The sequence below is a fragment of the Triticum aestivum genome, chromosome 6A (assembly GCF_018294505.1).
Source record: "Triticum aestivum cultivar Chinese Spring chromosome 6A, IWGSC CS RefSeq v2.1, whole genome shotgun sequence".
NCBI classification, from domain to species: domain Eukaryota; kingdom Viridiplantae; phylum Streptophyta; class Magnoliopsida; order Poales; family Poaceae; genus Triticum; species Triticum aestivum.
This window is the reverse complement of record NC_057809.1, coordinates 454,419,915-454,438,424: the sequence shown is the minus strand read 5'-3', so window position 1 is coordinate 454,438,424 and position 18,510 is coordinate 454,419,915.

Sequence of the window (18,510 nt, the reverse complement as noted above, 5' to 3'; positions counted from 1 at the left end):
CAAAACAACACAATGAACGAGGTCTTAATCGAGCTCCTCCTTGAGCTTGGTTGCGTCACCTGCTCGGTAACATCGGCACCTGCAAACTGGTTTTGGAAGTATCTGTGAGTCACGGGGACTCAGCAATCTCACACCCTCGTGATCAAGACTATTTAAGCTTATAGGAAGGGTAAAAGGTATGAGGTGGAGCTGCAGCAAGCGACTAGCATATATGGTGGCTTACATACGCAAATGAGAGCGAGAAGAGAAGGCAAAAGCACGGTCGAACAACTATGATCAAGAAGTGATCCTAGAACAACCTACGTCAAGCATTACTCCAACACCATGTTCACTTCCCGGACTCCGCCGAGAAGAGACCATCACGGTTACCCACGCGGTTGATGTATTTTAATTAAGATCAACTTTAGGTTTTCTACAATCGTACATTAACAAATTCCCATCTGCCCATAAATGCGGGCACGGCTTTCGAAAGTTCAAATCCCTGCAGGGGTGTCCCAACTTAGCCCATCACAAGCTCTCATGGTCAACGAAGGATATTTCTTCTCCCAAGACAATGCGATCAGACTCGGCATCCCGGTTACATGACATCCTCGACAATGGTAAAACAAGTCCAGCAAGACCACCCGTTGTGCCGACAAATCCCGATAGGAGCTGCACATATCTCGTTCTCAGGGCACACCGGATAAGCTAAGCGTACGAGAGCTAACGTAACCCAAGTTGCCAAGGGACGGCCCCGCACGGTGCTCTGGGTTGGACCAACACTTAGCCAAGCACTGGCCCGGGGGTTTAAAATAAAGATGACCCTCGGGATGTGCGACTCCCGAGGGAAAAAGGCTAGGTGGTGAATGGTAAAACCAAGGTTGTGTTGGAAATATGCCCTAGAGGCAATAATAAAAGCATCATTATTATATTTCCTTGTTCATGATAATTGTCTTTATTCATGCTATAATTGTGTTATCCGGAAATCGTAATACATGTGTGAATAAAAGACACCAACATGTCCCTAGTAAGCCTCTAGTTGACTAGCTCGTTGATCAACAGATAGTCATGGTTTCCTGACCATGGACACTGGATGTCATTGATAACGAGATCACATCATTAGGAGAATGATGTGATGGACAAGACCCAATTCTAAACATAGCACAAGGTCGTATAGTTCGTTTGCTAGAGTTTTCCAATGTCAAGTATCCTTTCCTTAGACCATGAGATCGTGTAACTCCCGGATACCGTAGGAGTGCTTTGGGTATACCAAACGTCACAACGTAACTGGGTGACTATAAAGGTATACTACGGGTATCTCCGAAAGTGTCTGTTGGGTTGACACGGATCAAGACTGGGATTTGTCACTCCGTATGACGGAGAGGTATCACTGGGCCCACTTGGTAATGCATCATCATAGTGAGCTCAAAGTGACCAAGTGTCTGGTCACGGGATCATGCATTACGGTACGAGTAAAGTGACTTGCCGGTAACGAGATTGAACGAGGTATTGGGATACCGACGATCGAATCTCGGGCAAGTAACATACCGATTGACAAAGGGAATTGTATACGGGGTTGCTTGAATCCTCGACATCGTGGTTCATCCGATGAGATCATCGAGGAGCGTGTGGGAGCCAACATGGGTATCCAGATCCCGTTGTTGGTTATTGACCGGAGAGTCGTCTCGGTCATGTCTACATGTCTCCCGAACCCGTAGGGTCTACACACTTAAGGTTCGGTGACGCTAGGGTTGTAGGGATATGTATATGCAGTAACCCGAATGTTGTTCGAAGTCCCGGATGAGATCCCGGACGTCACGAGGAGTTCCCAAATGGTCCGGAGGCAAAGAATTATATATAGGAAGGCTATTTCGGCCATCGGGACAAGTTTCGGGGTCACCGGTATTGTACCGGGACCACCGGAAGGGTCCCGGGGGTCCACCGGGTGGGGCCACCTATCCCGGAGGGCCCCATGGGCTGAAGTGGGAAGGGATCCAGCCCAAAGTGGGCTGGGGCGCCACTTCCCCCTAGGGCCCATGCGCCTAGGGTGGGGAAAACCCTAAAGGAAGAGTCCTAGGAGGGGAAGGCACCCCTAGGTGCCTTGGGGAGGAGGGATTCCTTCCCTTGGCCGCACCCCCCTAGGAGATTGGATCTCCTAGGGCCGGCGCCCCCCCCCCTTGGCCCTCCTATATATAGTGGGGAGATGGAGGACTTCTCAACCACATGCCTTGGTGCCTCCCTCTCCCTCTCCAACACCTCCTCCTCCTCCATAGTGCTTAGCGAAGCCCTGCCGGAGTACTGCAGCTCCATCACCACCACGCCGTCGTGCTGCTGCTGGAGCCATCTCCCTCAACCTCTCCTTCCCCCTTGCTGGATCAAGAAGGAGCAGACGTGGCTGTTTCATACGTGTGTTGAACGCGGAGGTGCCGTCCGTTCGGTGCTAGGATCTTCGGTGATTCGAATCACGTCGAGTACGACTCCATCATCCCCGTTCTTTGAACGCTTCCGCTCGCGATCTACGAGGTATGTAGATGCATCTAATCACTCGTTACTAGATGAACTCCTAGATGGATCTTGGTGAAACCGTAGGAAAATTTTTGTTTTCTGCTACGTTCCCCTACAGTGGCATCATGAGCTAGGTCTATGCGTAGTTCTCTTGCACGAGTAGAACACTATTTGTTGTGGGTGTTGATGTTGTCAACTTTCTTGCCGGTACTAGTCTTATCTTGCTTCAACGGTATTGTGGGATGAAGCGGCCCGGACCAACCTTACACGTATGCTTACGTGAGACCGGTTCCACTGACTAACATGCACAAGTTGCATAAGGTGGCTGGCGGGTGTCTGTCTCTCCTACTTTAGTTGGAGCGGATTCGATGAAAATGGTCCTTATGAAGGGTAAATAGAAGTTGACAAATCACGTTGTGGCTTTCACGTAGGTAAGAAAACGTTCTTGCTAGAACCCTACTTCAGCCACGTAAAACTTGCAACAACAATTAGAGGACGTCTAACTTGTTTTTGCAGCAAGTGCTTTGTGATATGATATGGCCAAAGTTGTGATGAATGATGAATGATCTACATGTGATGTATGAGATGTTCATGCTATTGTAATAGGAATCACGACTTGCATGTCGATGAGTATGACAACCGGCAGGAGCCATAGGAGTTGTCTATATTTTTTGTATGACCTGCGTGTCATTGAGAAACGCCATGTAAATTACTTTACTTTATTGTTAAACGTGTTAGCCATAGTAGTAGAAGTAATGGTTGGCGAGCAACTTCATGGAGACACGATGATGGAGATCATGATGATGGAGATCATGGTGTCATGCCGGTGACAAGATGATCATGGAGCTCCAAGATGGAGATCAAAGGAGCTATGTGATATTGGCCATATCATGTCACTATTATTATTTGATTGCATGTGATGTTTATCATGTTTTTGCATCTTGTTTACTTAGAACGACGGTAGTAAATAAGATGATCCCTCATAATAATTTCAAGAAAAGTGTTCCCCCTAACTGTGCACCGTTGCGACAGTTCGTCTCACGTGATGATCGGACACGGCCTAGTTAACTCGGATCATGTTATACTTAGATTACAGGAGGGATGTTTATCTAAGTGGGAGTTCATTGAATAATTTGATTAGATGAACTTAATTATCATGAACTTAGTCTAAAATCTTTACAATATGTCTTGTAGATCAAATGGCCAACATAGTCCTCAACTTCAACGCGTTCCTAGAGAAAACCAAGCTGAAAGATGATGGCAGCAACTACACGGACTGGGTCCGGAACCTGAGGATTATCCTCATAGCTGCCAAGAAATATTATGTCCTACAAGCACCGCTGGGTGACGCACCTGTTCTCCCTGCAGAACAAGACGTTATGAACGCTTGGCAGGCACGTACCGATGACTACTCCCTCGTTCAGTGCGGCATGCTTTACAGCTTAGAGCCGGGGCTCCAAAAGCGTTTTGAGAGACACGGAGCATATGAGATGTCCGAAGAGCTGAAAATGGTTTTCCAAGCTCATGCCCGGGTCGAAAGATATGAAGTCTCCGACAAATTCTTCAGCTGTAAGATGGAGGAAAATAGTTCTGTCAGTGAGCACATACTCACAATGTCTGGGTTACATAACCGCTTGACTCAGCTGGGAGTTAATCTCCCGGATGACGCGGTCATTGACAGAATCCTCCAGTCGCTTCCACCGAGCTACAAGAGCTTTGTGATGAACTTCAATATGCAGGGGATGGAAAAGACCATTCCTGAAGTATTTGCAATGCTGAAATCAGCAGAGGTAGAAGTCAAAAAGGAACATCAAGTGTTGATGGTGAATAAAACCACTAAGTTCAAGAAAGGCAAGGGTAAGAAAACCTTCAATAAAGACGGCAAGGGAGTTGCCGCGCCCGGCAAGCAAGCTGCCGGGAAGAAGCCAAAGAATGGACCCAAGACCGAGACTCAGTGCTTTTATTGCAAGGAAAGTGGTCACTGGAAGCGGAACTGCCCCAAATACTTAGCGGACAAGAAGGCCGGCAAAACGAAAGGTATATGTGATATACATGTAATTGATGTGTACCTTACCAGTACTCGTAGTAGCTCCTGGGTATTTGATACCGGTGCAGTTGCTCACATTTGTAACTCAAAGCAGGAGCTGCAGAATAAGCGGAGACTGGCGAAGGACGAGGTGACGATGCGCGTCGGGAATGGTTCCAAGGTCGATGTGATCGCCGTCGACACGCTACCTCTACATTTACCTAGGGGATTAGTTTTGAACCTCAATAATTGTTATTTAGTGCCAATTTTGAGCATGAACATTGTATCAGCATCTCGTTTAATACGAGATGGCTACTCATTTAAATCCGAGAATAATGGTTGTTCTATTTATATGAGAGATATGTTTTATGGTCATGCTCCGATGGTGAATGGTTTATTCTTAATGAATCTCGAGCGTAATGCTACACATATTCATAGTGTGAATACCAAAAGATGTAAGATTGATAATGATAGTCCCACATACTTGTGGCACTGCCGCCTTGGTCACATAGGTGTCAAACGCATGAAGAAGCTCCATGCAGATGGACTTTTAGAGTCTCTTGATTACGAATCATTTGACACGTGCGAACCATGCCTCAGGGGTAAAATGACCAAGACTCCGTTCTCAGGAACAATGGAGCGAGCAACCAACTTATTGGAAATCATACATACTGATGTGTGCGGTCCAATGAGTGTTGAGGCTCGTGGTGGCTATCGTTATGTTCTCACCCTCACTGATGACTTGAGTAGATATGGGTATGTCTACTTAATGAAACACAAGTCTGAGACCTTTGAAAAGTTCAAAGAATTTTAGAGTGAGGTTGAGAATCAACGTGACAGGAAAATCAAGTTCCTGCGATCAGATCGTGGAGGAGAATACTTGAGTCACGAGTTTGGCACACACTTAAGAAAATGTGGAATAGTTTCACAGCTCACGCCGCCTGGAACACCACAGCGTAATGGTGTGTCCGAATGTCGTAATCGCACTCTATTAGATATGGTGCGATCTATGATGTCTCTTCCTGATTTACCGCTTTCTTTTTGGGGCTATGCTTTAGAGACTGCCGCATTCACTTTAAATAGGGCTCCATAGAAATCCGTTGAGACGACACCGTTTGAATTATGGTTTGGGAAGAAACCTAAGCTGTCATTTCTAAAAGTTTGGGGATGCGATGCTTATGTCAAGAAACTTCAACCTGAAAAGCTCGAACCCAAATCGGAAAAATGCGTCTTCATAGGATACCCTAAAGAAACTATTGGGTATACCTTCTACCTCAGATCCGAAGGCAAGATCTTTGTTGCCAAGAATGGGTCCTTTCTAGAGAAAGAGTTTCTCTTGAAAGAAGTAAGTGGGAGGAAAGTAGAACTTGATGAAGTATTACCTCTTGAACCGGAAAATGGCGCAACTCAAGAAAATGTTCCTGAGGTGCCTGCACCGACTAGAGAGGAAGTTAATGATAATGATCAAGATACTTCTGATCAAGCTCCTACTGAAATTCGAAGGTCCACAAGGACACGTTCCGCACCAGAGTGGTACGGCAACCCTGTCTTGGAAATTATGTTGTTAGACAACGGTGAACCTTCGAACTATGAAGAAGCGATGGCGGGCCAGGATTCCGACAAATGGCTAGAAGCCATGAAATCCGAGATAGGATCCATGTATGAAAACGAAGTATGGAGTTTGACTGACTTGCCCGTTGAGCGGCGAGCCATAGAAAATAAATGGATCTTTAAGAAGAAGACAGACGCGGATGGTAATGTGACCATCTATAAAGCTTGCCTTGTCGCTAAGGGTTATCGACAAGTTCAAGGGGTTGACTACGATGAGACTTTCTCACCGGTAGCGAAGCTGAAGTCCGTCCGAATCATGTTAGCAATTGCCGCATTTTATGATTATGAAATATGGCAGATGGACGTCAAAACGGCATTCCTTAATGGTTTCCTTAAGGAAGAATTGTATATGATGCAGCTGGAAGGTTTTGTCGATCCTAAGAATGCTGACAAGGTGTGCAAGCTCCAACGCTCGATTTATGGGCTGGTGCAAGCATCTCGGAGTTGGAACATTCGCTTTGATGAGATGATCAAAGCGTTTGGGTTTACACAGACTTATGGAGAAGCCTGTGTTTACAAGAAAGTGAGTGGGAGCTCTGTAGCATTTCTCATATCATATGTAGATGACATACTTTTGATGGGAAATGATATAGAACTCTTGGACAGCATTAAGGCCTACTTGAATAAAAGTTTTTCAATGAAGGACCTTGGAGAAGCTGCTTATATATTAGGCATCAAGATCTATAGAGATAGATCAAGATGCCTCATAGGTCTTTCACAAAGCACATACCTTGATAAGATATTGAAGAAGTTCAATATGGATCAGTCTAAGAAGGGGTTCTTGCCTGTGTTGCAAGGTGTGAAATTGAGCTCAGCTCAATGTCCGACCACGGTAGAAGATATACAAGAGATGAGTGTCATCCCCTATGCCTCAGCCATAGGTTCTATTATGTATGCCATGCTGTGTACCAGACCTGATGTAAACCTTGCCATAAGTTTGGTAGGAAGGTACCAAAGTAATCCCGGCAAGGAACACTGGACAGCGGTCAAGAATATCCTGAAGTACCTGAAAAGGACTAAGGAAATGTTTCTCGTTTATGGAGGTGACGTAGAGCTCGTCGTAAAAGGTTACGTCGACGCTAGCTTCGACACAGATCTGGATGACTCTAAGTCACAAACCGGATACGTGTATATTTTGAATGGTGGGGCAGTAAGCTAGTGCAGTTGCAAGCAGAGCGTCGTGGCGGGATCTACATGTGAAGCAGAGTACATGGCAGCCTCGGAGGCAGCGCATGAAGCAATTTGGGTGAAGGAGTTCATCACCGACCTAGGAGTCATACCCAATGCGTCGGGGCCGAGCAAGCTCTTCTGTGACAACACTGGAGCTATTGCACTTGCCAAGGAGCCCAGGTTTCACAAGAAGACCAGGCACATCAAGCGTCGCTTCAACTCCATTCGTGAAAATGTTCAAGATGGAGACATAGATATTTGTAAAGTACATACGGACCTGAATGTAGCAGATCCGTTGACTAAACCTCTCCCTAGAGCAAAACATGATCAACACCAGAATTCCATGGGTGTTCGATTCATCACAATGTAACTAGATTATTGACTCTAGTGCAAGTGGGAGACTGTTGGAAATATGCCCTAGAGGCAACAATAAAAGCATTATTATTATATTTCCTTGTTCATGATAATTGTCTTTATTCATGCTATAATTGTGTTATCCGGAAATCGTAATACATGTGTGAATAATAGACACCAACATGTCCCTAGTAAGCCTCTAGTTGACTAGCTCGTTGATCAACAGATAGTCATGGTTTCCTGACTATGGACACTGGATGTCATTGATAACGAGATCACATCATTAGGAGAATGATGTGATGGACAAGACCCAATTCTAAACATAGCACAAGGTCGTATAGTTCGTTTGCTAGAGTTTTCCAATGTCAAGTATCCTTTCCTTAGACCATGAGATCGTGTAACTCCCGGATACCGTAGGAGTGCTTTGGGTATACCAAACGTCACAACATAACTGGGTGACTATAAAGGTATACTACGGGTATCTCCGAAAGTGTCTGTTGGGTTGACACGGATCAAGACTGGGATTTGTCACTCCGTATGACGGAGAGGTATCACTGGGCCCACTCGGTAATGCATCATCATAATGAGCTCAAAGTGACCAAGTGTCTGGTCATGGGATCATGCATTATGGTACGAGTAAAGTGACTTGCCGGTAACGATATTGAACGAGGTATTGGGATACCGACGATCGAATCTCGGGCAAGTAACATACCGATTGACAAAGGGAATTGTATACGGGGTTGCTTGAATCCTCGACATCGTGGTTCATCCGATGAGATCATCGAGGAGCGTGTGGGAGCCAACATGGGTATCCAGATCCCGCTGTTGGTTATTGACCGAAGAGTCGTCTCGGTCATGTCTACATGTCTCCCGAACCCGTAGGGTCTACACACTTAAGGTTCGGTGATGCTAGGGTTGTAGGGATATGTATATGAAGTAACCCGAATGTTGTTCGGAGTCCTGGATGAGATCCCGGACGTCACGAGGAGTTCCGGAATGGTCCGGAGGTAAAGAATTATATATAGGAAGTGCTTTTTCGGCCATCGGGACAAGTTTCGGGGTCACCGGTATTGTACCGGGACCACCGGAAGGGTCCCGGGGGTCCACCGGGTGGGGCCACCTATCCCGGAGGGCCCCATGGGCTGAAGTGGGAAGGGATCCAGCCCAAAGTGGGCTGGGGCGCCACTTCCCCTAGGGCCTATGCGCCTAGGGTGGGGAAAACCCTAAAGGAAGAGTCCTAGGAGGGGAAGGCACCCCTAGGTGCCTTGGGGAGGAGGGATTCCTCCCCTTGGCCGCACCCCCCTAGGAGATTGGATCTCCTAGGGCCGGCGCCCCCCCTGGCCCTCCTATATATAGTGGGGAGATGGAGGACTTCTCAACCCCACGCCTTGGTGCCTCCCTCTCCCTCTCAAACACACCCTCCTCCTCCATAGTGCTTAGCGAAGCCCTGCCGGAGTACTGCAGCTCCATCACCACCACGCCGTCGTGCTGCTGCTGGAGCCATCTCCCTCAACCTCTCCTTCCCCCTTGCTGGATCAAGAAGGAGGAGACATGGCTGTTCCGTACGTGTGTTGAACGCGGAGGTGCCGTCCGTTCGGTGCTAGGATCTTCGGTGATTCGAATCACGTCGAGTACGACTCCATCATCCCTGTTCTTTGAACGCTTCCGCTCGCGATCTACGAGGTACGTAGATGCATCTAATCACTCGTTGCTAGATGAACTCCTAGATGGATCTTGGTGAAACCATAGGAAAATTTTTGTTTTCTGCTACGTTCCCCAACAGGTTGGGCCTTGCTGGAGGAGTTTTATTCAAAGCGAACTGTCAAGGGGTTCCCATTATAACCCAACCGTGTAAGGAATGAAAAATCCGGGAACATAACACCGATATGACGAAAACTAGGGCGGCAAGAGTGGAACAAAACACCAGGCATAAGGTCGAGCCTTCCACCCTTTACCAAGTATATAGATGCATTAATTAAATAAGAGATATTGTGATATCCCAACAGTAAAATCCATGTTCCAACAAGGAACAAACTCCAATCTTCACCTCCAACTAACAACGCTATAAGAGGGGCTGGGCAAAGCGGTAACATAGCCAAACAAAGGCTTGCTAGGACAAGGTGGGTTAGAGGCTTGGCTTAGCAATATGGGAGGCATGATAAGAAAGTGGTAGGTATCGCAGCATAGGCATAGCAAAAGAGCGAGCATCTAGCAAGCAAAGATAAAAGTGATTTCGAGGACATGGTCATCTTGCCTAAGATCCCGCAAGGAAGAAGAACGAGTCCATGAAGAAGACAAATGGTCGTAGCCAACGTATCCTCACAAACGCAACGTTACCGGATTACCGAGAAGAAGTACACCGGAAAGAAAGCAAACAACATAGTAAACAAACATCACATAAGCATGGCACGATGCACAAACAAGTATGATGCATGTCCGGTTTAATGAGGCATGGCATGGCAAAGTGCACAAACAACCCTACAAATTAAGTGGAGCTCAATATGCAACGAGTTGCATATTGATGGAACACCACGTGACTTATTTAGTTCACTCTCGTTTATGTACCCAACAAGATTAAATGTTGTTAGCATGGCAAGAGGTGAAGCATAATGAAACTATCTATCTAGGCAAGTTTAAATGAGGCCGGAAGCAACGAACAACAATTCCGGTAAATCCCCATATGCAAATATTAGGTTTGGTACTGTTCTGTCCTAAACACAATTTTAGAGTTTTTAAACATGCAAAGTAAAGCCATCATGACAATCTAGGCATTTTTCTACCCCATATATATATAAAGATTATTTAAAACCGAGCTATGGTTATTTAGTTATGAAATAAATCATTTTAACATGGCATAGGGGGAAATTTAACCAAACAACATTTTAAACAATTCAAACATGGATGAAAGTTGCATATTATTAAATTAGATGAAATTCTAAGCAAGTTTCATATTTGGAGTTTTAACATATGATGCATAGATCAAGAGTTATTAAATGCAAGAAGTACAAGGGGTTTTCTGTAAAACGGGCAAACTCTGGATAATAGCTAAAATTCGCAGACAGGGAAAACACTATATGGGCCAAAACTGAGACAAGCCCAACAGAAAAAAACAAAAGGTGGGGCGCTGGGGTGTGGCCTCACCCAGTGGGCCTTGGCCCACTCGGTGGTGAGGTGGACCGGCTGGGCTGCGGTTTGGCATGGGAGGAGGGGCGCTGGGCCGGCCTGCAGTCAATGCAACGACGAGGAACCGCTCCTTCGTCCTCTGCTCGACAGAGACAGAACGCGGCGTTGAGGTCAACGACGAGGCGGCAGCGGGTCTCGGCGTGGCAACGGCGAACTGGGGTCGCCGGGATCGAAGGCGGCAGGGGGTGGAGACAAGGCGGTGGAGCGGCGCGGATCCAATGGTCGATAGGCGTGGGGAGGCAGCGATGAGGTGAGCCGGGCAGAGGGGCATCGGCCTTGATGCTCCGGGAAGATGGAGGCAACCGGAATGGATGGAGGCGGCGCAGGTCGACCGGAATCGGTCCAGGGAGGTGTGTGGTGGCGCAAGGCTTGAGGAGGCCGTCGGCCATGGAGTCGGGCGAAGCTCCTGTGAAGCAGAGAGAGAGAGAGATCACGATGTGAGAGACCACAGGGAGAGAGAGATTACAGGAAGGAGGAGAAGTAAAAGGGACACGGTGGGAGGGCCCTGGTCACCGGCGTCTCGAGAAGCTCGAGATCGAGCCTCCTGCTCGATCTGGAGGTGGGCACTCGGCTGGCTGCGTGCCCGAGCGCGAGGGGAGTAGGGGAGTTGCGGATGCAGCAAGGACGGAACAGGGGAGGCAGGGATCGATGGATTGGATGGAGCAGGTGGATGGCTGCAGCGATCTGGTTGGGTGGAGGTGGATCGGGAGGAATCCCGAGGTTGGGGGAAGGCTGTCGGCTGGCTAGATTGGTCCGGCGCTGAAAATAAAGAGAGTGGAGGCGGCGGGGATTGGACAGAGGAGGATCCCTAGAAATTAGGGTTGGCTAGTTTAGGTAGGGTTTCATCTGCTATAAATAGCAGGTAGGAATTGGGTAGGGCTATCACGTCCCTACGATCGCAATCGGACGGTCGCGAATAAAATAGTTAGGGAGTCCAAATAGGAAGACGGTGATGTTTTGTAGACGTCTGGGGATGATTCGGACACGACGGTGACGACTGCTCGGGTCGGGTCTGGGACAACTTTTCGGACGCGCGCGCGAGGGGGTTTGATGCACTGAGCAGAGAGGGTTTCGGACCGTGCGATCGCATCGGACAACTCCGGACACGAAGAGGGGTAGGAGTATGGACTAGGTGGGCTGTGGCGAGACTGTGAGGGGGAGAAGAGAGAGAGAGAGGGCCCGGCACGGTTTCCGGAGACCGAAAACGTCCGACGTTAGACCGGCTATATTGCCGCTATAGTTAACGGTTGGGCTATCAAATGGACTCCGAACGCGATGAAATTTGACAGGCGGTCTTCCTACACTAAAATAAGACCGCATGCCAACTTTCAACCAATTCCGAGAACATTTTCCAGCCACTTATAAAATAATATTTTGGACGTGCCGCGGGCGCGTGCAAGTGTGTCTGGGCTCAGAACAGACAACGGACGGAACTGGGGGAACCCAGACGGATGCAAGTTTTGAAAACATGAAGATGCAATGCACATGATGACATGGCAAGATGCAACACGCAAGCAAATGACATGGCAACAACAGCGAATAACTGGAGGACACCTGGCACATCAGTCTCGGGGCGTTACAACACTCCACCACTACGAGAGGATCTCGTCCCGAGATCTAGAATGGCACCGGAGGGAAAACGGCAGAGATAATACTAAGTTGCTTCTTTGACAAACGAGTGAGACCAAAGAACCTTGAAAAGTTACACAACTTCGAGAAAAGAATACAACGGAGATGAACGAAGTTGAAAACACTCCATTAGAAAAGAGGAACAAGGAACATCACGAGAACCTTGTAGGTTGAAAGGCATGAGAAGAAGGGTTGCAATGGACAAGAAGTGCATCCAAACACTCCGGTAGAAACGAGATGAAAGACTTGATAAGATGAAAAGAACTTGAGCAAAAGGTCAGAACACTCTGGTTAAATGGATAAGCATGAAAAGAATAAGGTCCTGACAAAAATAAGAAGAAGGGTTGAAGAGAGCAACATCACAATGCCTCCGGAAGAAAAGAGAGAATGGAATGGAATGAACGGAGGAGAGAACAATATCTTCTATCTCGAATGAGCTTGAAAAAGGCATCCTTAGGAGAAGGGTCGAACGGAGTTGTTGGAAAAACAACAACGAAAAGGATAAGCTTGATATGGACTTATAGAAGACCTCTCAAAATTATGAGGTGACAACTTGCCACTCACGGAAAAGATTTGATTGGATTGATATGAACAAGGAGACGAGAAAAAAATTTCACCGAGATGGTAGATGGAGAACTTGGATCATATATTATGACCATTAATAGCATTAATCCTTAGGGAAAGCTTTAGGTGAAATATAACCCAAGATAACTCCAATGAAGAGATTGATGGATTTAAAATACCTCATTCTTAACAACATGTGAATCATGAGACATGAACTCAAATTATCAAGAATGACATAATACCACCTCGAATGATACGGTTGAAAGAATTGCACTTTGAAATGCAAGATAAAGAATACTTGAGCTCCTCTGAAAAGAATCTCGATGAACACTTCGAGAAGGAATTAAACCCTTGACGACCCACCATGTGGAACCTTCATGAAGAACTCCGGTAAACAAAGGAATGTTCAAATGAAAAGAAAAAGGAGTTGAAAACACAAGGTGAAGCCTTGCGATGATTTAGATGAAACTTTGCGACAAGAAAAAGTGGAAACTTGGAACTCCGGAAAAGAAAATATGAAACAAGTGAAACCGAGAATTTTGATGAGGCTCCGGAATAAGGGATTGAGTTCAATCGATGAAACAAGAATAACAATTACATTATGCTTCTCCTTCACCAATTAAATTGATGACAAACAATGGATTTGGCACACTACTTATTCTCGTAGAAAGGATTAAGAGAGATATAAACCAAACTTGAGAAGGTCTTCAATGAACCACCGGTAGAATTGAAACAACGAATGAATTGATATGAGCACAACGGAAGAGGAACATTGAACGAACCACCATAAGAATTGAAAAAAATATGCGAAGTAAAGGGATGAATCATCACTAAGAATTAGAGAACGAATGAAGATACTTGAGATAATTTAGATACAAGAGAACGAAGAGATCACGAACTGATTAGAGTATTTGAACGATGCACCGGTAAGATTCAGAGTATGAGAGCTGAAAGCTGGAATGAATAATTCTAATATGATGGCCTCCAGAGAATCAAACTGAAAAGACTCCTGAATTGCTCCGGGTGGGTGAAAAGAATTCTCACAATCAAAACAATTATGAGAGGATGGCGGTAAGCTAGCATGACGAATCTTGAAGAGAATGGAGCAAGATTGAGAGAGAAATCTTTCTTTGGTCTTCCAATCTGAGAATTACGACGAGAAACACCATCATGAATTGTTGAGGCACTCCGAAATGAAGAATGGAAAGGTTGAGCCAACGATGAAAAGAATTTGAGAGATCTTAGAGAAAGGCATTTGACTGATGATAATTCATTCTTACATCAAACTTTGAAATGAATTTGAGAGTAACTCCGGGAAAATTTAGAAGAGTCAGGTAAGATCCTGGGAAAAGACTTGTGGGTTAGGGGCCACTCAAAAGAAACACCGTTGAAATGATTTAACATAAATATTGCACTGGTTGAATTGCATGGCTTGAATGAGATAACATCCTCGAAATAGATTGAACAGATTGAGAATGGAAACGAATCTTCTGAGATATCTTCAGCACTCCGGAACAATTAAATAGCAAGAAGTGGATGATTATGAGGTGCACCGGCATGAGAAAACATTTGCAGGGAGGACAGATATGATCGACAAAGCTTGAACTGAATCCACCGGAGAAGAAAAGAATGAAGAATGACGAACTTGAAGCTCCGTTAGGATCTTCATGAGAATCACCGGATAAGAACATTGACGGAAAAGAATGGAGAGACTTCACATCCATAAAAGGGTACTTGAATAAGAAATCTGAGTCCTTGAAGAAAAGGGGTGGGTGGGCGGGAAAACAAAGGCAACTTGGAGACGGATGAGACGAATAACGTTGATGAAAAACTGAGATTGGATCTTGCAAATGTTGAAATGATCGGATCCACTTGAAGAGAGACACGCCAGTTGAAAAAGGATTGCCATGGCAATCTCGATTATCATGAAGGATTAGTGTTCACATCGGAGTATGAGAACACCATTTAAATAAGGTATGGAATCAACATTTGACTTTGAAGCAACTCGAATACCACAACTCAAAACAAAACAAAGGATTGGCTTGCAGAATAAGCCTGAACAAACATATGATAGAGATTTCGTCCGAAGTTTTCATGGTGGGGCCTACACGGGCTCGATCGTACAGCACCATCATGTACAAGGCAGTGCACATGACATACGAAGCGTCCCCGAGTCAGCATAGCCAAGGACTCTTTAAGACACAACGAGACCACTGTAAAACCAACCGTGGATAGGCGGACCACTAGACGTCGAACCCCAATCTCATATCATACATCTGTTGGAAAGATATCCTAAGAGCTACTTGAATTCCCACTTATAAACTCCCGAAACTTTCCGGTTATGCAATCAGGTGTTGGGGATACAGGGGAAGCATAATATCTCACCCAAAGCTAGCAAATCCTACATCCAGCTGTATCCATCCTTCAACACATAACCAAGAAACCTTCGGAAATCATCTACCTCAACCTTCGAAAAGCATCTGTTATACAAGTTATGGCAATACTCCCGAACTCCCGCCCCAGTACTGGGTGGCGTCGAGGTTATCTCACCAACAACTGCATAAAAGAGATTTTCGATGTCGGCGAAACTCAGGTATTCCAGAATCTCAACGATAAAATTGTGACGACAACACCTCGGAGCTCAACTCCCCGGGACACTGCCACAACCCCTAAATGTCAGGAGGCACCAAGAACAATGTTCTCGTCACAAAACCATCGGAACGATTCCAAGATACCCGCGTGATCCTAAAAAAATTAGTGAAATTTGAGAAGAGAAGAGTCAAAACTCTACGTCTGGATGCCTCACCAGAGCGACGAAGGGACTGAGGAGTAAAAAGAATCCTACTCTCCGATATATATAATCCTATAATACTCAAAACATTTTTCTAAACTCAACAACGCCAGGGATTCGATCAAGCAGGGGGCTCCTAAGTCGGGGAAGGCTCTGATTACCAACTTGTAACGCCCTCGATGCGGCTATATCTCCCACGTGTCGAAGCACGACTTAGAGGCATAACCGCATTGAAAGCAATGTCGCAAGTGAGGTAATCTTCACAACAGCCCATGTAATACAATAAGGGAATAAGACATACATAGTTGGATTACAATCGCCACTTCACACAATTACATGAATAAAGCATTACATCAACCAGATACAATCAAGGTCCGACTACGGAACCAAAATAAAAGAAGACTACCCCAAATGCTACACAGATCCCCGATCGACCCCAACTGGGCTCCACTACTGATCAACTGAAATGAAACAACACAATGAACGAGGTCTTCATCGAGCTCCTCCTTGAGCTTGGTTACGTCACCTGCTCGGTAACATCGGCACCTGCAAACTAGTTTTGGAAGTATCTGTGAGTCACGAGTGTTGGGGTACATAGCAGAAATTCAAAATTTTCTACGCATCACCAAGATCAATATATGGAGTAATCTAGCAACGAGGGGAAGGAGAGTGCATCTACATACCCTTGTAGATCGCTAAGCGGAAGCGTTCAAGTGAACGGGGTTGATGGAGTCGTACTCGTCGTGATCCAAATCACCGATGATCCTAGTGCCGAACGGACGGCACCTCCGTGTTCAACACACGTACAGCCCGGTGACGTCTCCTACGCCTTGATCCAGCAAGGGGAGAAGGAGAGGTTGGGGAAGACTCCATCCAGCAGCAGCACGACGGCGTGGTGGTGATGGAGGAGCACGGGACTCCAACAGGGCTTCGCCAAGCACTACGAGAGACGAGGAGGGAGAGGGGTAGGGCTGCGCCAACAGGGGAAGAATTCGTGTCTCTGGCAGCCCCAAACCTCAAGTATATATAGGGGAGGGGAGGGGCTGCGCCCCCACCTAGGTTTCCACCCCTAGGGGTGGAGGCCAGCCCTAGATCCCATCTAGGGGGGCGGCCAAGGGGGGAGAGAGGGGGCGCACCACTAGGTGGGCCTTAGGCCCATCTGAGCCTAGGGTTTGCCCCCTTCCACTCTCCCTTGCGCCTTGGGCCTTGGTGGGGGGGCGCACCAGCCCACCTGGGGCTGGTCCCCTCCCACACTTGGCCCATGCAGCCCTCCGGGGCTGGTGGCCCCACTCGGTGGACCCCCGGACCCCTCCGGTGGTCCCGGTACACTACCGGTGATGACCGGAACACTTCCGGTGGCCAAAACCATACTTCCTATATATCAATCTTTACCTCCGGACCATTCCGGAACTCCTCGTGATGTCCGGGATCTCATCCGGGACTCCGAACAACATTCGGTAACCGCGTATATACTTTCCCTATAACCCTAGCATCATCGAACCTTAAGTGTGTAGACCCTACGGGTTCGGGAAACATGCAGACATGACCGAGACACCTCTCCGGTCAATAACGAACAGCGGGATCTGGATACCCATGTTGGCTCCCACATGCTCCACGATGATCTCATCGGATGAACCACGATGTCAAGGACTTAATCAATCCCGTATACAATTCCCTTTGTCTAGCGGTACGATACTTGCCCGAGATTCGATCGTCGGTATCCTGATACCTTGTTCAATCTCATTACCGGCAAGTCTCTTTACTCGTTCCGTAACACATCATCCTGTGATCAACTCCTTGATCACATTGTGCACATTATGATGATGTCCTACCGAGTGGGCCCAGAGATACCTCTCCATTTACACGGAGTGACAAATCCCAGTCTCGATTCGTGCCGACCCAACAGACACTATCGGAGATACCTGTAGTGTACCTTTATAGCCACCCAGTTACGTTGTGACGTTTGGCACACCCAAAGCACTCCTACGGTATCCGGGAGTTGCACAATCTCATGGTCTAAGGAAATGATACTTGACATTAGAAAAGCTTTAGCATACGAACTACATGATCTTGTGCTAGGCTTAGGATTGGGTCTTGTCCATCACATCATTCTCCTAATGATGTGATCCCGTTATCAACGACATCCAATGTCCATGGTCAGGAAACCGTAACCATCTATTGATCAACGAGCTAGTCAACTAGAGGCTTACTAGGGACATGGTGTTGTCTATGTATCCACACATGTATCTGAGTTTCCTATCAATACAATTCTAGCATGGATAATAAACGATTATCATGAACAAGGAAATATAATAATAACCAATTTATTATTGCCTCTAGGGCATATTTCCAACAACGGGGACTCAGCAATCTCACACCCTCGCGATCAAGACTATTTAAGCTTATAGGAAGGGTAAAAGGTATGAGGTGGAGCTGCAGCAAGCGACTAGCATATATGGTGGCTAACATACGCAAATGAGAGCGAGAAGAGAAGGCAAAAGCACGGTCGAACAACTATGATCAAGAAGTGATCCTAGAACAACCTACGTCAAGCATTACTCCAACACCATGTTCACTTCCCGGACTCCGCCGAGAAGAGACCATCACGGTTACCCACGCGGTTGATGTATTTTAATTAAGATCAACTTCAGGTTTTCTACAACCGGACATTAACAAATTCCCATCTGCCCATAACCGC